The sequence below is a fragment of the Gastrolobium bilobum genome, unplaced genomic scaffold (genome assembly GCF_033153095.1).
Source record: "Gastrolobium bilobum isolate Gb01-03AN ecotype WA unplaced genomic scaffold, APGP_CSIRO_Gbil_v1 utg16305, whole genome shotgun sequence".
NCBI classification, from domain to species: domain Eukaryota; kingdom Viridiplantae; phylum Streptophyta; class Magnoliopsida; order Fabales; family Fabaceae; genus Gastrolobium; species Gastrolobium bilobum.
In genome coordinates, this window is record NW_026895590.1 from 71,967 (window position 1) to 94,654 (window position 22,688).

Below are 22,688 nucleotides of genomic sequence, written 5' to 3' on the forward strand. Positions count from 1 at the left end.
GGGAAGAGGGACAAAGTGATAAAAAAATAAAATCTAAAAGAAGGGTAAAATGGTTAATTAACCAAACAACGATGGTAACTTACATGTCATAAAAAGGAGAAAATCTTATGTATTATAAGAGTGCTATTTATGATAAAAAGTAGATTAAATATTAACCATTTTGAATATTATTGTTAATGTGCCTAATCACGTATCCAACAAATGGCGGAGGGAATGGGCTGTTGACAGGCCACGGCCTCCTCTGCTCAAAACTTCTAATCATTGTTAGTGTCCAGATTGGGAGACAACTTGAATTTTATTTTATTTTTTTAAATATAATTTAGAGAAAGTCATCAGCAATTTTATTTCTTTTGAAAAACAAATAGAAAATAAAAAAAAAGTTTTAAAACTAATCTACAAAAATCAATTGACTTTGAAATCAGTTATGCATAAGAAATGATGAAAACTTAATCCCATAACACTCCAGTACACTTGTCCTTGGACAATTATCCTAAAGGCAATTGTATGAATCAAATAATCGTAAATATAATTTAATCTACAAGAACAATAAAGATATAATTGAAAAGGTAAAAATTGAAAAATTATAACTTGACTTTACTTGGACTCGTATATACTCCAATAAGAATTGTTTCGATGTTGATATAAAAAAAATAAAATAATAATTGTTTCGATGTTGTTACCTGTTCTATGGAACGGTCGGTGTCGATCGTTTATGGTGGCTCCGTTGAGTGTCAAAATCAGCATATGAACAAAGATGGAGTGTATAAATATTGTTAGGATTATATTTGAGGGATTAACCTATATATATTTATAGGAGAGATGAAATGTCTATTAGCAAAGATGGTGAAATAATTAATAATTTACTAAACAAATCAAATTAGCCTAAAAACTTCAAATAATTTTTTTTAAGTATTTTTATCATTTTTTATTGTTTGAATAAAATAAAATAAAACACATTCAATAATTAAAATAATTTCTATTTTGTTAATATATAAGCTAAAACAATAAATAAATTAAAAAAATATAATATAAAAATATGCTAAAGAAATTAATAATTAAAAGGGGAAGAAAAAAATAACTAACCTTAAAAAAGAATAAAAATTTATTATGAAATATGCATACACTCAAATTAAAAACCAAGGAGTGAAAAAGAATTAGTACCAGAACAGGCAAACAAAACAAAAATCTCTCTCTCTCTCACTTAAAAAAATAACCTCATAAACAACAAATTACACATAAAACTTGATACGAGTAAAAAGTGCTTGATAACCGGCCGTATAAACAACTGATTGCTCAAAATCCTGGATAAATAAAATATTAACAAATTATTCAAGGAACTAGATAGTCAATGGGGAATTATTCAAATAATATGGGAGAAAGAAAAAAGTAACAAATATTTGACAATGTAAATAACATGAGGGAATTCAAATATCCTTAATAAACAAAATTCAACAAACTAGTCATCAACCTGGAGAAAACATAGAATTCAAATAAATGTCTACGTGCATTGTATGTGACATTGAAAAATGATGGATAAAAATTGATTGGGAGAGAAGCAAGAAAGACAACTTTTTGAAAGAAGGTTTTCCCATTTTTGTAGGGTGTCTAGGTGCGTTGAATGTGTCATCTAATTAGGGAAAATAATTAGGAGATTAGGGACATTTGGTAGGGGATTAATATTAAAAAAAGAGAGGAAAAAACCAAGTAAGGTAAGATTTTAAATCAATTGAATGGGAAAACAATCAAAGCGAAATGCTCCAAAGTTATAAAGGTTATTGATCTGGATAAAATATGATAGGTCTATCAAAGGCTAAAATCCATAGAGCAAGGCCCAAAGCCACGAGGCCTAGAATGAGGTGCGATGTCATCAATCGTGTATTAAAGGGCGCGATGTTACCATCGCGTCCAAATCGCCCTTCAGCATAAACTTCAGAGATAAGGAAGCAATCACATGAACTAATAAAGATCTATCGCGACATTGAACAAATAAAGAAGACAACACTAGCATGCTACCACCCTACCAAAATAGCCTGACATAAAGAGATAAGGCTATAGAAGCACCAGCTGAACCTGCAGCCCAGGATTAGCCAATCAAAAGTCACACCGCCTTCCTAAGGCGGTATCAGATTCACTATATAAACACAGGGTACATGTCCAAGTAAATTCATCTAATTCAGTAAGAATATACATAAAACCTGACATTGATACTGACTTGAGCGTCAGAGTGTCATTGCAGGTACCCCCCAGTCAGGATCATTGCGCCAAAGGTGAATCACTCATCCTCCATTATCTACAACAATCTCAAACCCAGGAAATAGACAGCCCAACTCAAAGTCTTCTAACCTCAACTGTAACACCCTGTGTGCACCCGGCGTATTATACATACATATGGTAATGGCGCAGCTAAATAAATGCAGAAGCTAACTCTTTCTTTCCAATTATGATCATTTAAATTAACCAGGTTGACTAAATTATCCTTTTCAAAATAACACCTATATGTAAATTGCAATCATTAACTACACTGAATAACTTCATTCAATATATGGGTATCTAGTCACGGAGCTACAACACGTAGACCGGACAATATCCTGATACATTCATTATACAACTCAAGTAAACTCAACGTAATATAAATCAATGTGGCATGGACAACCCCCATGCTCACCAAATCAGGAAACAAAGCCAAACAATGTCTCAAATCAATAGTCCTATCATAATATCAAGGCATGTATAAATCCAAAAGTGATTACAGGTAGACATGCATATATCAACTCAGCTCCAGCCTCCTGCCGCCAGAGGTCTCAACCCTTGAGGTACCTGTACCTGAAAATGTGCCCCAACACGGGGTGAGATCTCTAAAAAGAAATCTCAGTAAGACAAGGGGTCCTCAAGAATCTCTCCACCCCAAGCTCACTTACATGTGCAATATAAGTTCCAAAACAGTATAATAATATCATTTCCAAAATCTGTGTAATGCAGCATATATCCATGTCATGTGTGTAAGAATCATACTGGCCAAAGAATAAAAAAGTAGGGATTACATACGTCTACAACCTACAGTACAAGGAACATCGTTTGCACCTCACCCACGGGTTGCCAGCTTGTATGTCTACACATACTTAGGATTACCTTCTAGGTGGTACACCACATACATATCATATGGTACTTGCACTCAATAAAATAGCTCAATAGCATTTCAGTAATCATCAGATAATTTCGTAAACAGACATCATGCATATAACCACCCCTCCATGAGGTATAGTGGAACCAACAATGGGTAAAACCGAGAACACGAAAGCTTACCTCGCAAGCTAACAATCCCAAGTCAAGAGTCCTCAACAACCTAAGGTCACCAAACAGCACAATCACTGTCTGTTTATATCAGAAACAATCATTAATATTCATAGACCAATGTTTCACTAAGTGTTTAAGACTTTCCAACTTGTTTTAAGTGATTTTAGGCTTAATCTGTAGGAGGTATTCGAATACTCCTCGATGAGTATTCGAATACTCCATGTCTCCAAAAAGTATCCGAATACTTTCTCTACAATATTTGAATACCACCAGGTATCCAAATACTTTCACTCCAGTATCCGAATACTTTCCCCTCAGTATCCGAATACCACCAGGTATCCGAATACATTTACTACGATATCTGAATACTTTTCTTCCCAGAAAAGTATCCCAATACTCCTTCATGAGTATTCGACTACCTACTGATGAGTATTCGAATACTCCACGAAAAGTATTCTAATATTTATTAGACATAATGCAGAAACTCGTGCAGTTTCTGCATAAACACCATTTTAAGTGTCCTCTCACGATTTGGAGTCCAATAACTCCACAAACAGAAGTTCATTACTATATTTTAAGCATAGTTTATCAACCTTTAACTTGAATGATCAAAACTCTTCTTTTTAATGACTCAAACAAGCTAAAACTATGGAATTTCAAAGGAAGTGATTATGGCTTACCTCTATGCTCAAGAAATCAGAAAAGGAACTGACCTGGAGCTTCCTCACACAGCTCAACAACATTGACTTCACAAGACCACTAATTTGACACACAAGCTTGGTCTTTTACCCTCAAAGATGGCTTCTTGAAGCCATAAATGCCAAACAAATGGCTCTCTCAACATAAACCCAAGAACTCAACCCCTAAACCACAACTCACAACAACTTTCACTCAGAAAATAAAAGCCTTTCTCTCACTCAAGTCTTCCCCACACACAATCATGGTGTTTCGATGAAGGAACAATGAAGAAATGTAGTCACTTTGGAGGTTTCTATGGAGAAGAAGGCTATAGAATATGGTGGAGAAGGTGGCAGCTAGGGGTGATAATAAGGCCAGGGGCCTTGGGCCTGGCCTCCATCGGCCCGGCCCGTCTTTTTCAGTTATTGGACTCAGACCTGTACTCAAATAAAAGCCCATTTAGTTAAAAGGCTTCAGGCCCTATATGAAATGCCTAGCCTTGAAGTCTTCAAGGCCGGCCCGTTAATATTAATTTTTTTTACTGATTATTCAAAAGTAACTATCTGTTCTCTCTCTCCCCTCAACATTTCTCACCGTCCTGACCGAAAACACATACCCAAATATTTCTCTCCATTTTGAATCTTCTTTGTTGGAGGTACTTTGATTTGTCCATGAGAGCTGGCATAGTCAAGAGACTCACACAAGTCACAACCCATCACTGAGGAGTTGCTTCAATCTCATTTTAAGTTTGAATTTTTTTAAACCCTAGCCATATTTGTTTTGGATTTTTTTCTTTTACCCAACCTATTGGTTCAATCTTATTGATCACTGTTCTTGCTGCCATCGTACCCCCACTGAGACCTGTTGTGAAAGATCTCGATGTTTCTCGATTTCTGCTATAAAACTTGGGAACTTTTGTCACACCATTACAATTTTGTTGATGCAATGCTAATCTACCTTGACAATCTGCTCATACAATGTATAACAGTGTCTTCAGAAAAGAAAATTATATTAACATATATATCAAAAAATACTTTAACAAATTTAGAAAGTGGCTGATATCAAAATGAAATCATATTTCAGAATTTGTAATTGTATTCCATATATTAAATATTAATATTTGCAATATTTAATAGTCGATGATAGTGCTACAGAAATAGAAGATCTTATGAAGTGTGAATTCAATTCTTGTATTCTGACTGTAAGAGAATTATAGTTTTCACTACATTGTTCTTCATTTCTGATGAAGAATAAAGAAGCTATCTTTATGTATCAATTACTCCATTAAGAGATTTAGTAGTTCTGTAGTTGAATCAGAAATCTGTATTACTTAGGAGTATTAGATATTGGGTGCTTGCAATAGTTAAGTAACACAATAGAAAGTATTAAACTAAAAAATAGAAGGAAGCCAAAAAAGCATTTAATATTTCCATTTTAAATTAGGAGGATTTATTCATTAGATGTTGTTAATGGAAACTATTAAATGCTTATAAAATAATGCTCTCAGGGTGCTAGTTAGCAAATGCCTTGGATATTTTAGCTACTTGAGTCATTCCTGTATGTATTTGATAAGTGTTGTATGCCTAGAAAAGTCCAATCTCGTAATTAGAAGTCTAAGTAATATATATATATATATATACACACACTAAAGTTTGGATAAGTGCAGTATGCCTTGGATATTAGCGTCTTGTCACTGTTTGGATTTTATAGAAAGAATTTTGGATTTTATAAATTTGGGATGTAACGTAATTTGTTATTCTTTTTTGGGCTCATTCTCTTATCACTGTTTTACATATAGATTTTAATTGCAGCATCTTGCTATGCTAAAGTGAGCATTCAAGTCCGTTGTCTTCATCTTTGTTGGCTTTTCCACTCATTGATTTAGATTTATTTGTGTTGTTTCTTTATCAAACTAGGTAAATGGCCTCTAATTCACATGAAGGGAATGTTGATGTTCAAGGACAAGAACCACTAACACAAGACGCAGATGAAAGCACCACAAATAAGAGGCAAAAAACATCAAAGGTGTGGGATGACTTTAATGGACATCCCAATGTTGGGCCAAGGCAGTATGCAACCATTGGAAATCAAAATTTGCACGAGGTAGACCAGGAGCAAGCACAACCCATATAAAGAGGCATCTAACAAGTTGCTTGAAAAAAAAATTGGCCCAATTCGAAAAGAAGGAAACCACTCTTACGTTTAGCCTTCAGGTTCTACAGTGAACCCTTTCCTTTCACCTACAGGAAAGTGTTCCAATGAAAAAATGAGAGAAGCTTTTGCTACTGCTATTATGGTTCATGAGAATCCTTTTAGCTTTGTCGAGGATACTGCCTGGAGGTGGGTGTTTCAATGTGCAAATCCTGATTTTGAGAAAATGTCATGTCATACAACAAAAAATGATTGCATTGGATTATATGAGGCTGAATTTTTTTTGCTAAAAGCTCAATTGATGAGAGTGGACAAGATTAGCATCACCACTGATATGTGGAAGTCTAACCACCAAATAGTTGAATACATGGTGATCACTGGCCACTTCATTGATTCAGAATGTAAATTACAGAAAGAGTTTTGAGTTTTGTGAAAGTGCCACCTCCAAGGCGTGGAGTTGATGTTGCAGATGCGATTCTTAAATGTCTACAATTATGGGGAATTGAAAATAAGGTATTTTCTGTGTCTGTGGATAATGCTACCTACAATCATGTTTGCATAAGAACGATGAAAAGCACTTTGTCAAGAAATACTAAATTAATTCTTGGTGGGGAATTATTTCATGTGCGTTGTTGTGGACATATATTGAATTTGTTAGTGCAACACTGTCTTTCTCAGATTAAAAACATCATTGAGAATGTTAGAGAAAGTGTCAAATATGATAATCATTTTGATTCAAGATTAAAGACTTTCTTTGATATTGTTAAACAAATGGGTATAAAAGAAAGAATGCTAGTGATTTATTGTCCCACTAGATGAAATTCTACCTATGAAATGTTGAATATTGCTTCAAGATTTAAAGATGTTTTTCCTGAATACAAGGAAAGAGACCCACACTACAATTGCTTGCCGTCTACTGAAGAGTGGAAAAGGTTGATAAGGAATGCGATTTATTAAAAGTTTTCTCTCATGCTACTAATCAACAAACTTATATCTTCTGGAAGATTATATGGTCAAAGTAGTGATTGATAAAGCAGCTGAAGATAGTTCTGATTTCATGAGAGGAATGGCAAGGTTTATGAAAGAGAAATTTGATAAATATTGGGGGAATGCAATTTGTTGATGGCCATTGCTAGTGTTTTGGACCCAAGGTGTAAATTAGAAATGGTGTTCCTTTGTTTCCCACTTATTTACAAATCAGAGTTTGATGTTTAAGTTAACAAAGAAAATGTGTGTCAACCTTTAGAAGACATTTACAATGATTATTTGCAAGAACCTTTCTTTAATATAGATGTCAGAACTAGGGTGGGAGGATCTTCTTCTTCTTCTCCCTCAATTGAAGTTTCACAAGATTCTGAATCTGGATTTACTCAACTCTTGAGCATGATACGTGCAAGGGAATCTATTAATTCAGTTAAGTCAGAATTGAAGTTTTATCTTGAAGAGAATGTTTATATAAGCGAGGATAATTCTCATCTTTCATTTGATGCCTTGGAATGATGGAAGAGCAATAGCATGAAGTATAAGACTTTATCAAAGATGGCAAAGGATATATTATCAGTACCAGTCTCTATAGTTGCATCTGAATCGACATTTAGTGCTGGAGGAAGAGTCATTGATGCTTATTGAGCAAGTTTGGCTAAAAATACGATTCAAGCATTAATTTGCGGTGCAGATTGGTTACGTAATAAGTATGGCATAAAGAAAAAGCATAAGGTATTAATTTACTTAATTTAAATTTTTATATATTATGATATCATAATTGAATGTCAAAACAAATCTGACTTGTTTTTTTGTTTTTATGTAAGAGGAGGCAACATCACAATATATTAAATTGTTTATATGAGTATGTTTATGCAGAATTTGTAGTCTTTTGTTTTTTTGGATATGTAGAATTTTGTAATACTTTAGTTTATTGAACCTTTTGAATGATTTTGGTCTATATTCTCTTGTCTGGATATACTTTGAATCTATGAATCTTTGCAGAATTATTAGTGTTGTTGATCTTATATACTGTTTGGATAAATTTTTGTTGTCTTTTTTTTAAAAGGCTAACAGGCTAAGGCAGGTTGTAAATAAGCCAGGCCACAGACCAATGATTATATTCGTAACAGGTAACAGGACAGAGCAGACTGACATATTTAAACACAGGCTTAACCTTTTAACAATAGAAGCTGAAGGATCAGCCTAGGGCTTAGTGCCACTTAGTATATATAGGTGCATTAAGTTTAATCTCACTGTATTAGCACTAATAGCTCCACTAATCATTTTAATCTCAAACTTAAGATTCTGAACCTAGCCATTTTTCTAGGATTTTTATATTTTTATTATAATTTTCGCAGCACTTTCCCGATACACGTTTTTACGTAGCCGGTATCAGTCCTGACGCCAGTTCTCATTATTTTGACCCCAAACTTGACATACCAGTCTTAAATATTATTCTAGAAATATTCATACACTTATTATAATTTTTTGGGATACTTCATCGGTACGCACTTATACCGTGAAGCAGAAGCAGTATCTGCACTTTTCGTCAGAAAAGCGACTTTCAATATTATTAAGCACTTACTATAATTATTTACGCCCTCTCATAATTATTCAAGGTCAATTATGGAATTATTCTTTAATTTCATAATTAAGTTATTTAAATTTCTTATTTAACGGTGTGAGTTCTTACATTCACCCCACATTTTAAGAATTTTGTTCGCAAAATTAGAGACATACCTGTCCCTAAACTCAGGGTATTGCCAGAGAAGCTCGTCCTCCCGCTCTCAAGTACACTCCTATGAAGTTCTTCCTTCCCATTGCATTTTGACCATAGGGAAGATCTTGCTCCTGAGCTTTTTCTCACCACGATCAAGTATCCTGAGTGGTCCGACGGGAGTCTTTAAGTTCTCCCGAACCTCCACATCATGAGGTTGCACCAGGTGCGAAGGATCCACTATATATCTCTGAAGCTGTGACACGTGAAACACGTCATGGATGTTGGCCAAGTTCGAAGGCAAGGCAAGTCGGTAGGCAACAGGTCTTACCCTACCAAGAATCTGGTATGGCCCTATGAATCTTGGGCTAAGCTTCCTCACTTTGAGGGCCTGACCAACACTGGTGACAGGTGAAAGTTTCACAAACACGTGCTCACCCTCACTGAACCCCAGTGGCCGATGCTTGTCATCATAGTAACTCTTTTGGCGATTCTGTGCTTGCTTCAGATTTTCTCTGATCGTCTGGATCTGCTGGGTAGTCTCCTGAACAAAGTCCAATCCAAATAACTCTCTATCTCCAAACTCAGACCAACAAGTAGGGGTCCGACACCTCCTATCAAACAGTTCCTCATAGGATGCCATGTCCAGGCTAGCATGAAAACTGTTGTTGTACGAAAACTCAACCAATGATAGGTACCGATCTCATGCTGAGCTCTGCTCCAATGTGCAAGCCCTCAACATGTCCTATAATGTCTGGATGATCCACTCAGTCTGTCCATCAGTCCGAGGGTGATAGGTTATACTCAATCTCAATTGAGTACCAAAAGTTGCTTGCAGTGCCTCCCAGAACCGAGATGTGAACTTTGGGTCCCTATCACTGATGACACTTTCGGGAACCCTATGAGGCCTCACAATCTTACGAAGCTCACCTTCACAGGAAGAAAATGGGCAGACTTAGTCAATCTGTCCACAATGACCTAGATAGAGTCACAACCAGCCTGAGTCTTAGGCAATCCCACCACGAAGTCCATGGAAATACTCTCCCACTTCCATTGCAGAGTCTCAAGAGGTTGAAGCTTACTAGAAGGTTTCTGGTGTTCAATCTTTACCTTCTGACAAATCAAACACTTGGACACATAGATCGCTATGTCCTTTTTCATGCCCGGCCACCAGAAATTTCTGTTCAAGTCTTGATACATCTTTGTAGCCCCAGGGTGGACAGTGAATTGGCCCTTAAGAGCCTCTGTCATCGCCTCCTCAGTCAATAGACCTCAAGGAATTACTATCCTTTCCTGGAACATCAACAAACCATCTTCATTCCAAGACACACTATCTTGGTTTTTCACATAACCAAGGCACTCTCTCTGCACTTGCTCCTCTTTAATCTTCTCCATCAGCTTATTTTCAACTCTAACAGTTTCTATCTCGAGAAGTGCAACCCCAAACAAAGAGGTCACTGTCAAATCCCAAAACTTCTCAATTACATCATGGTCACCCATCATCAAACTGGATAGACTCATGGATTTCTGACTCAAAGCATCAGCTACCACATTGGCCTTGCCCGAGTGGTACTTCAACTCAAAGTCGTAGTCCTTCAGGAATTCCATCCATCTCCTTTGTCTCATGTTCATCTCCTTCTGATCAAACAAGTACTTTAAACTCTTGTGATTGCTGAACATGGAAAACTTCATGCCATAAAGGTAATGCCTCCAAATCTTAAAGGCAAAGACAATTGTAGCCAAATCCAGATCATGAGTCGGGTAGTTCTCCTCATGAGGCTTCAACTGCCTCGAAGCATAAGCAATCACTCTACCAGTCTGCATCAACACACAACCCAACCTCTTCCCAGAGGCATCACAATACAACTCAATCTGCTCAGCGGGATCAGGAAGGACCAACACTGGTGCAGTTATCAGTCTCTCCTTCAACTCCTGGAAGTTTTCCTCACACTCGTGAGTCCACACGAATGAAGTCTCTTTCCGAGTAAGGCAAGTCAATGGTAAAACCATCTTGGAGAATCCCTCAATGAAACTCTTATAATAACCTGCCAAACCCAAGAAGCTCCTCACTTCAGTCACTGTTTTGGGCCTCTCCTAATCCAACACTGCCTCGATCTTATTTGGATCCACTGCAACTCTTTCTGCAGAAATCACATGCCCAAGGAATTTCACCGACTTGAGCCAAAACTCACACTTTGAAGGCTTAGCATATAGCTTTTTCTCCTTCAGCATCTGCAACACAATCCTCAAGTACTCTGCATGCTCTTCCTCACTCTTGGAGTAAATCAAAATATCGTCAATGAAAACAATCATAAATCGATCCAAATACAACTGGAAAATACGATTCATGTAATCAATGAACACTGTCGGTGCATTGGTGAGTCCAAACGGAATCACCAAATACTCATAGTGACTGTATCTCAAACGAAACGCGGTCTTGGGAACATCCTCCGGCTTAACCCGAATACGATGGTATCCGGATCGGAGATCAATCTTCGAGTACACGCAAGCACCCATAAGTTGATCCAACAGATCATCAATACGAGGGATGGAATACTTGTTCTTGATTGTCACCTTGTTCAACTGTCTGTAATCGGTGCACAATCACATTGTCCCATCTTTCTTCTTAACAAAGATGACCGATTTTTGCAAATTCGGCAAGTATACCGATCGTTCCAAGTAATAAAGTGATAAGATAAGTATCGTTCCTACGAGGATTGAGGCACCAAGTACTAGTCTAACTATTCCCTTTAATTTGGAACAGAAAAGTTGTTTGTGTTGTGGAATAATTGAGTTTGGAAAATCCAAAAACAGAAATTAAGAACAACTAAATTTAAAAACAGAATTTAAAAACAATTAATTTTCCACGCATGCAAGAAATAATCAAGAACGCGAAGAGAAGATTGATGAAAATTCGTAAGGAAACTGTAGCCAGGATACACTTTACCTCTGATCCTCCCTTATATTCCTATATTGTATTTTATAAATAATTAATTCGTTTGTTCAGACAATTCATTATTTCCCTATAAAATAGTTGAACCTTAATGTCTTAGTGATTTCAACCCTTTAACCCAATTAGAACCCTAATGTCTTAGTGATCCTTCTTGAATTAAGCATTAAGCAAATAAATTATGAGTCTAAAATCTATGTAAGCCTATGTCTAGATCATACACAAATTGTTATTCTACCCCTGTCCAGGTTAAAACCCCAATATGTCTATTGTGAATTCTAACCCTCAAAGCCTTATAATTTAGAGTGGCCTATTCTAAATAGGATATGGAAAAATTAAACCAGGTAGAATAAAACAAACTAACTAATTAAATTATAAAATATCAATACAAAAATAAAAAAGGATTCACATCGGGTCCGTGATCCCAACTACATAAATAAACTAGCCAGACATATTCATGTTTGACTTAAACAAATTAAAAGAAAAATTGGTCATAAACTATAAAGAAGAAAAGAAGAAGAAGAATAAAAACACAATGTCTTCAACCTTCAACTCCAGTGGAATCCTGATCTCCAGCGCGAGTCTCCAAGAATTCTCTCAATTCTATGGTCCTCACAATTCTCTCCAGCCAAAGATTGTTGTTTCTGGGAGTCTAAGCCTCTATTTATAGACTTTGTGTCTTGCTCAGATATCTTGATTAAATCTTCCTCGTAAATCTCAGTGTGATCTTTATCTGATTCAAAATAGGATTGACTGCTGATTTGTCCGCATTTCCCACGCTACTAGCGTGGTTCCCATGATGATAGCGTGGGAGTTTTGTTCATAATACTGGAGTTTCACGCAACTAGCATGGTTCCCACGCTGTGAGCGTGGTTGGCAGGAAAGTATAGCGCTACTAGCGTGAGTTCCACGCTAGTAGCGTGGATGTCTTGGGATGATTTTGAATACTGGCGCTACTAGCGTGAGTTCCACACTAGTAGCGTGGATGTATCTGTATGAAAAGACTCCTCCACGCTGTCAATGCCACACCTTTAGTTTGGTATTTTCCCATTGAGCTCCAGTTTTTCTGTTTTTCCTACGAAATCAGCATAAAATCAGTTGTACAATCTCTGATTGAGATTTTAACAAGTCAACAGAAAATATTTCCTTTTTACTCAAGATTAACCAAGATTCTTTCTCTTTTTGGCTTGGATTTACCCATATGCTGGATGCATATCAAACAATTCCTAGATTTGAACGTTGCTGTCCTCAACAATGTAATAGATTAAAGTTAGAAGCAAAGATTAATTCTGAGAAAACATGGAACACAAACATCTTAAGAAATCAGTCTGCTATGCATGTATAACTCCTTGTTTAAAACTTCAAACAATGCTCTTCAGTTATATCAAGAATTCAAATCTTAACTTGAATATTCCTCACCAGATAAATGTACTCTCATCACTCTCAGTGTTTGAGGGTTTCACACTTATTCCATCAGTGTAGTAGTAATTCCATAGGCTTGAACATATTCTAAATTCCTAAAATTGAGGAATCCATTTAACGTGCATAGACTGATCAAAAGGTCTTTGATAGGTTATAACTTGGCCTTGTTTGGGGTAGGAATCTTTTGGACAGGGGCTGATTTAATTTGAGAGACTGAAACACTGAGCTTTTGACAATACTTCCTTCTCATTCTTATAATTCTGCCTCATTTCATCAATTTGGGATTCTTTTCCTTTTTTCACTACCTTTTTATTTTCTTTCCTTATTTGCGGATGTTTTCTTTCTTTTCTCTTTTGAGCTGCATTTTTGCAGAGTATTCCTTTTTCCTTCTCTCTATTGAGCTACCTTTCTGCAAATTGTTCTTCTTTTCCTATTTCAAATTGCTTGATGTTCCTTTGAGCTTTTTCCTTTGATCAGCATTCAATCTCTCTCAAGGTGTGTGTTGCAACTTGGCAAGTGCACCGGTCGTAAAGTAATAAAGTGTATCGGAGTACGAGATCGTTCCCACGAGGATCAGAATCTTCAAGCACTAGTTCGCTAATTGCGTCTTAGTTGGACAATCAAAAATTGGGTTTGAGAGAATTGTGATTTGGAAGAACTTAATATTAAAAACAAATAATAGCATGCAATTAAGAAAATTCAGAATTAAAAAGAATGAATGAAGATGATGTTTGATTTAAGAATTTAAAACAAGCGTAGTTAAGGTTCTGACTTCCCCCAATCTCCTCAATATGTTATGAATTAAACAGTCAAGAATCCGTTTCTTAATATATTGTCAATCAATTCTTTCTAAGTTAATTAGGGCTCAATTTCTTGTTACCCTAAATCTATGTGATCTTGAAAGAACTCTAGTTCCCCGATTATTCCCCTAGAAAACATGTATTAAGATCAAGAATTTCAAGACTGCATAATTACCCTATGTCTATCCCTAGACCACAATAATTATGATAAATTATCAAGTCAGGGTTCATGCACCAACATTCCTATTGTCATACAATTCCCCAAAATCATTCTATAAGGAACAAACTCATAGAAAGCATTAAAGACAGATAAATTTATTCAATTATAAAAAGAACAAGATTCGAAGACAATTTAATTCGTAAACATAAAGATTCAATTGGGTTCCATCTACCCTTAACTACTTAAAAGACTAGCCTAGCATACTGAATTGAAAAACAATAATAAAGAAAAGAGAACCCCAAGCCTCCATTGGTGTGATGTTGACTTGGTTCCTCAGTGTTCCAGCGCTCCGCAACAATATTTCTCCTTCAGTCTTGGTGTAATGCTCTGGACTTGTGAATTGGTGTTTTGGTTTGACCCCAAGCTCCTTATTTATAGCCATTGGATTTGTATCCTTCATCGCATCTCTTCACCGAATCCGTATCAGATTTGTAGTTGATTCTACAATTATTTTCCTTTCTGTATTTAAGATCGTAGATTGGTGATTGATTTAAGACTTTGAATCCTGTTATGATCCTTCTTCAATCTGCCCCTGAATTAAGGTTGATATGTTTCCGTTTTAGTTCCGGTATCACAATCTGGCAAATCTTCACTAAATCTCAGCAAATCATAGTGAATCTTTGTTGTCTGGAACGTGGTTGGGCGCTCAAGCGCGCTGTTGGCCGCTTGAGCGTGCCAAATTCCTTAAAATTGTTGTTGCTGCCTGCCTGAGCGCGCTCGAGTGTGCTAATGTGCGCTCGAGCGTGCTAATGTGCGTTCGAGCGTGCTAATGTGCGCTTGAGCGTGCTGTTCGAGTCTAAAATCTTGTCTTCTTGGGCGCTTGAGCGTGCATCTGTGCGCTTGAGCGTCCTGACTTGCCCAGTTTGGATATTTTTTCCTGCTTCCAAGCGCTCGAGCGTCCTTGTGTGTGCTTGAGCGTGCTCTTCTGGCCCGTGAATTGTAATATTTTGGCTTCCCTTGGTTTATATTGAGCTGCTATTTCTTCGTCATGATTTCTTTAGCCCTTTTAACACCAATTCTTGTGGTTTTACCTTCAAAACGCATATATTATCAAAACGTCAGCTCAATTTCCTATCTTATGTTTTATATGTCGTAAAACCTTGAATTCCATGCATTCTACTACATAAGTCTTGTATAATTTGGCCTAAAAACATGGTAAACCAAAGGTTTATCAAACATCCCAGATTTGAATATTGCTGTCCTCAACAATCAACTAAAATAAGACTAAGGGAATAGGAAGTAGGAATCGCATAATCATGGAATTTGGCAGGAAGGAATTTATAATAACAGAGCATTCAGACTATAAACATTGTTGCATCAATTATAAGATTCATAATTCATCAGAGAAAATTGCAACAAAATTCTTAAGATCAAGAATAAGAGAAAATTTACTGAAACATTCCCTCACTAGGATTTCAATTTCACTCATGCTCAATTGTCTGGAGGGTTGGTGTTTCACTCGTTTCCCACTGAATCAACACTGCCATAGGCTTGCTTATATTCTCGCTTTCCATAGTATTGTGATGTATCTCAAAGATCAAGAGGTCTTTCTTGGGTTATAACTTGGCCTGGCTAAAGGACGGAAAAATTTAGAGAAGGAGCTGCAAGATTAAGATTCAGATTTAAAGAGGAACTAATGTACTTGTTTACATTTTGTAAACAACTTTCTTTCTTCTTTTCGGGCCATTCTTCTTCTTTTCCTTTTGAACTTTTCTCTTGGTTGTCATTCTCTTCCTCAGACCAATTTTTCTTTCTTTCTTTTCACTTTACTTCCTGAGGATTTTTCCTTTTCTTTATTTCTTTCTTTCTCAGTCTACCCAACCTTACTTCCTTGGCTTTTTCCTTTTTCCCTGTACTTCCACAATTTATATCTTTAACAATTAACACCTTTTTCTCAATTTAATCTGAATTTTCAATCTCAATTAAGGTGAGAATAGTATGTGGAAAGTGGCTTAGTCATCGTCATAGGTTTTCAAAGAATAAACAGGCCTAGGCTCAAAGGGGTTAAACTAAGGAATATCAGCAAGGGTTAGCTATTTGGCCATCTAGTTTAAAGAAAGAACATGCCTCAATCATATCTATAAAATATATCACATATCAATTCAAGCAAGAAACAAAGCAAGTTCTAGAGTCTTTCATACTGTGGGATGCACACTCAATAAAAATTTTCTGTATAGGCTCAAAAACCTCACGGCTATGAATGCGCAGTAAATTCTCTATTCCAAAGCTTAACAATCTCATCATTAATGAAAGTATTCAACAAATCATGAAAATCATACATTGATGCTTATTATGAAAAATTGAAGTCACCATCATGCTCTGAATCATTTAATGATTACAAATCTCCTGCCATTTTCAATTAAAAAACTGAGAAAACTTTTCAAAATTTTCACAAAACAGTGACTTGGGGTTTTTATTAATTAAAACTCTAAAAAAAAAAATCAATCAAATTCAAATTGCAAGGAAAAAGTTTAAGTTGAGATAGTTCCCTGTACTAGCCGGATGTTCTGTGTATACTCATGAAGTTCCTCCGGTATTAGCATTCCAGCTGATGACATACGCGCGTTTCCATTCCCAGATTCAAATTTTGCTGTCCTCAGCAACTAATTTAAATCTAAAAAAAATCGCGTGGATAGTTTTTAAAAACTAGTCGATTCATCGTGAAACAGCATCATAAAAACTATCGATCAACAGTGCTGAAATATCATACTGCAACACAGGGTTATCTCATACAAAAACAACATAAAACATAATAATCCAAAATAAAATAAAACTGAAATAAAGCATATAAAATGGTCAAGGTGATCAGTCATCCATATCCTCGTCCTCTGCATCCCTCACTATGGCTGGTGGCATGACTGTGTCCTCACCATCCTCGTCCTGGCCATGAGTAGCCGGACCTGTGCTAGCTCCTCTCTGTGCAGCATTATACGCATCCTCCTCTTCTGATCCGTCATAAGGCTCTGACCGGAAGGCTGGAAGTCCATCTGGCTGAGTGAGGCTGATGTAGCGCAAAATATGTGTCTGGTACGCAAGCTGCTGCCTATGCATATGGCAGTTCCTGTGCCGGATGAAACCCACTTGTGTCTCTAGAGCAGTCAGTCGACTCTCCACGGATCCTGTAGCAGCAGAACCAGAAGCCTCAGCTAGTGTACGTCTGACTCTCCTCCTCCTTCCCGCCTGGGCTGCCTCTGCTATCGAAACATCCTCCTCTACAACTTCCTTCAGCTTATCTAAAATCCACTTGGCATCAATTTTTGGCAACAGGGTAATCTCTCTTCCTCCTGTTGTGGGAATCTCTACCCCTGCTGCCTGACACATGTACTATATAAGAGAGCTATGGCCAATGGATGCCTTCTTGCTGGTGTTGTGGGCCATGTCATATAAGCTCTCAGAGAGGATCCTAGGTAGGTCTATTTTCCTCTCAGTCATAATTGCCCAAAGCAACACTGCTCGTTTTTCTATCACCTCAGTGTGGTTAGAAGAGGGAGTGATATTGCTGACCATGAAGTGGAACCATACATTAGCTGGGTTATTTAGGTTCATCAGCCATACTCTCTTAGGACGCCCGTCCTTTGTCTTATCCCACTTCTCACTTGGATTGGTGATGCACTCCAGGATAGGTCATGCTGCTTCCATTTGATCTCCATCAGCATATTCCAGTGAATGACACTTGTTTTGATATGCACAAGTGGTGACAGATGTCCTGTCACAATGAGCAGTCTTCAGCAGGTTCTGAATGGAGAGGGAGTCATAATGGATTTCTTTTCCTCTCACGAAGTTGACATACTGCCTCTCGACCCCCTCTTCATGCTCAACATAAGCATTAGCAAAGAATTCCTTGCATATGTCGTCCCTTGTCACTACAGGGAGGGTACAGAAATTCCTCCAACCCCTCATAGTAATATTGTTGTAAAAATCAGGGTGTTGGCCCATGGTGAGTTCGAGGACTCTCTCCTTGCATACAACTTTTCCCAAGATGTGAGTATGGTACCTTTGCTCATGAGCCGGATATTTGAACCTTTGCACATCCACTATTGGAGGTTGAGAACTTGAATCGGCACCGGTTTGCTTGGTGCCTCAGTTTCTTTTTCCTTTTCCTGACATCCTGCAATTTCAGAAAAGTATTTGCAAGTCAAGATATATTGCATGTTGAAAATTCCCAAATTTAGTAGTAAGGCATAGTGCCATCATGGAAAATTTTGACAATCAATAAACCTTTTGGTTTACCAAGCATTCCCAGAATTGGTGTACAACATGATTCACATGGAAATAATTCAATCATAATCACCAAAACTTGTAATAATGTTCTAAGGAGGTGACTTCATCACTTTGATTATACATTCAAAATATATGATTGTAACAATGAAAGCTTTCTAAATTGATGCATCCCCTTTGATTAGAGCTATTTTATGGTGAACTACATTCAATTACAACTATCTCCATGTTTAACATTGCATGCTTGTTCGGTTAACCACGATGCTGTTTAGGAGTTTGTATTCAAGCATTTTATCGAATAGTTATAATGCACTACCAAGAAGTGATGCACTTTATCATATGGTGCTTGTGAATATGCCATGAGTGGATGAGAATGATGCATGTGTAAGAATCATGACTTCTTATTCTCCAATTTCTATCAGCATACAGAAATTCACAAAAACCCTTTAGAAATTGCAAGAACCCTAAATTTCAGATTTCATCTCATAAGAAGGAGAAAGTAGTTGCAATTTTCAAAAAATTTATCATTGAAATAGGAAGAGATGCATACCTTGTAGATGATGATCGATTGAACTAGCAAACTTGAACGAAAAAGGGAGTAAGGAGAAGAGCTAAAAAATATATGTGAGGGAGAGAGAAGTGTGGTGAGAGTGAGTAGTGTAGGGGGAAGAAGAGGGAAGATGGTGTATTTAAAAGAAGATTTTACAACCTACTGTCTGTGCCAGCGCGCTCGAGTGGCCATATGGGCGCTCGAGCGTGAAATTCGAATTGCATTTTCCCTCCTGGGTGCACGCTTGAGCGCTCCAGAGCGCTTGATGGCAGGGAGACACCCTGTGAGTCTCATGTTGGGCGCTTGAGCGGCCATTTGTGCGCTCAAGCATGCAAAGTGCCTATAATTTCTCTTTTTCCCTGGATGCACGCGCTCGAGCGACCATGTGTGCGCTCGAGCGCTCTCCTCGACCCCAAAAAGCTTTTAACTATCTAATTTATTTGTATTTTCTTGAATAATTGAACTAAAAAGTATTGAAAACAATAAATTCTAGGGTTTCCTCCCTAGTAGCGCTTGTTTTACGTCACGAGCCTGACGTACCTGACTTACTTTACCTCTATAAAGGAAACCGTGGCTGTTCCTTTGTCGATTTCTCCTCCCATGTATAATTTCAGCCGTTGACCATTCACTGTGAAGCTCCTATCGGAATCCAGCGGACTGATCTCCACTACTCTATATGATTTCATGTTCCTTACGATGAACGGTCCCGAATATCGAGACTTAAGTTTTCCAGGGAAGAGACGAAGACAAGAGTTAAAGAGTAATACCTGATTCCCCACCTTAAAGTCTCGAGGCAGGATCTTCTTGTCGTGCCACTTATTCGTCTTTTCTTTGTACAGGCTTGCACTCTCATACGCAGAGAGTCTGAACTCGTCCGGTTCATCTAGTTGTAGAAGCCTTTTCTCAGCTGCGGTCTTGGAATCAAAGTTGAGGTACTTTATTGCCCGTAAAGCTTTATGTTTCAATTCCACTGGTAAGCGACAGGCCTTCCCAAACATTAATTGGAAACGAGACATTCCAATTGGCGTCTTGAATGCAGTCCAGTATGCCCACAGTGCATCATCAAGCTTCTTGGACCAGTCTTTTCTTGAACCTCCAACCGTCTTCTCCAAAATTCGCTTCTGCTCTCGATTGGATATTTCCACTTGACCACTTGTTTACGGATGATATGGTGTGGTAATCTTGTGTCTTACCCGCATTTAGCCAACACGTATTCAACTTGTCTGTTGTCAAAGTGGGTTCCTCCGTCACTTATGATTGCTCGAGGTACTCTATATCGGACAAATATATTTCTCTTTAAGAATGCGATGACCACTCGAGCATCATCAGTAGGAAGGGCAACAACTTCAACCCATTTGGAGACATAATCAACCACAACAAGGATGTATTTGTTGCCATAGGAAGGAGGAAAAGGTCCCATGAAGTCTATTCCCCACACGTCGAAGATTTCAACCTCCAATATGTTTTTGAGGGGCATTTCATGTCTTCTAGAGATATTCCTCGTTCTCTGACATCTATCACATGATTCCACGAACTTCCTTGCATCTTTGTAGAGTGTTGACCAATAAAAGCCACTCATCAGCACCTTTGCGGCTATTCTTTCTCCTGCGAAGTGTCCACCGTAGCTGGAACCATGACAGTTCCACATAATGTCTTTCATCTCTTCTTCTGGAATGCATCGCCTTATTACTCCATCAGCACATCTGTAGAAGAGGAAGGGCTCTTCCCATAAGTATTTCTTGACATCATGTAGAAACTTCTTTCTTTGTTGCCATGTGAAGTCTACTGGAATTTCTCCTGCTGCTTTGAAGTTTGCGAAATCCGCGAACCAAAGGGGTGTACTCATGTTCTTTACTTCCTTCGGTTTTGGATCCAAGATAACATTTATAGCCATATTTTGCTCATCGGGAAACTCCTCTCTGATCTTCAGCTCAGGTCCGTCTTGAAGATCTTTTTCTTGAATTCGGGAGAGGTGATCAGCCACCAAGTTTTCTACACCTTTCTTGTCTCTGATCTCCACTTCAAATTCTTGAAGGAGCAGCATCCACCTAAGTAATCGTGGCTTTGCATCCTGCTTATTCAACAAATACTTTAAAGCAGCATGATCAGTGTAAACAATTACTTTAGACCCCAGCAAATACGGTCTAAATTTATCAAATGAATAGACAACTGCTAGTAATTCTTTTTTCGTGGTTGCATAATTCATTTGTGCATCATTCAGAATTTTACTAGCATAATAAATCACATGCAACAATTTATTCTTTCTTTGTCCTAAGACAACTCCTATAGCATAATCACTAGCATCACACATTAATTCAAAAGGTAAAGAAAAATCGGGTGCAATGATTATAAGTGCAGTGGTCAATTGATCCTTTAAAATATTAAATGCAACCAAACATTCATCTGTGAAGTTGAATTCCTCATCTTTGACCAACAGCTTGCATAGCGGCTTTGCTATCTTGGAAAAGTCTTTGATAAAGCGTCTGTAGAAACCTGCATGACCGAGAAAACTTCGATTGCCTTTAACGTTAGAGGGAGGGGGAAGTTTCTCAATAACAGATATCTTTGCTCTATCAACTTCTATACCATCTTGGGACACTTTATGTTCTAAAACTATGCCATCTTTCACCATGAAGTGGCATTTTCCCCAATTTAAAACGAGATTACTCTCTTGACATCTTTGTAAAACACAAGATAAATTTTCTAAACAAGTGTCAAAAGAGGGGCCAAAAACAGAAAAGTCATCCATGAAAATTTCAATAGATTTTTCAATCATATCAGAAAAGATATAAAACATGCACCTTTGAAAAGTTGCAGGAGCGTTGCACAAGCCGAAGGGCATCCTCCGGTAAGCGAAGACTCCTTAGGGGCATGTAAATGCTGTCTTTTCTTGATCTTCTACTATTTGATTGTAGCCTGAGTACCCATCCAGGAAGCAGTAGAAGGCATGGCCAGCTAGTCTCTCCAACATCTGGTCCAAGAAAGGTATGGGAAAGTGGTCCTTCCGAGTGGCTGTTTTAAGTCTTCTATAGTCAACGCACATCCTCCACCCGGTGACTGTCCTTGTTGGAATCAACTCGTTGTTCTCATTTCTTATCACAGTGACTTCACCTTTCTTGGGTACTGTTTGTACAAGACTTACCCATGCACTGTCAGATATAGGGTAGATCATACCTGCATCTAACAGTTTAACTACCTCCTTCCTTACCACCTCTTTCATGGTTGAATTGAGTCTCCTTTGCGGCTGCCTCACATGTTTAATATCATCTTCCATTAGAATTTTATGAGTACAAAAGGAAGGATTTATACCTTTCAAGTCGAAGAAGGACCATCCTATGGCAGCTTTATATTTCTTCAGCACTTTGAGAAGTTTTTCTTCTTCACCGGTTGACAGTTCATTATTGATGATGACTGGATATGTGTTGTTGTCACCAAGGAAAGCATACTTCAAATTTGGAGGTAACTCCTTAAGCTCCACCTTTGGTGCTCCAAGAGGGATGTCATCTTTCTTTCTTTCCAATTCTTCCACCACTGGTTCTTTATCAGCTATTTCAACTTTTTCGTTGATTTGTTCTAACTCGAGTGGGGGACTCTCCTCTTTCGTAGCATCATCAATTGTTTCTTGTATTATGTCTATCATAAAATAGTCTCATTTGTCTGATGGATGTTTCATTGATTCGAAGACATCAATGGTGACTATTTCT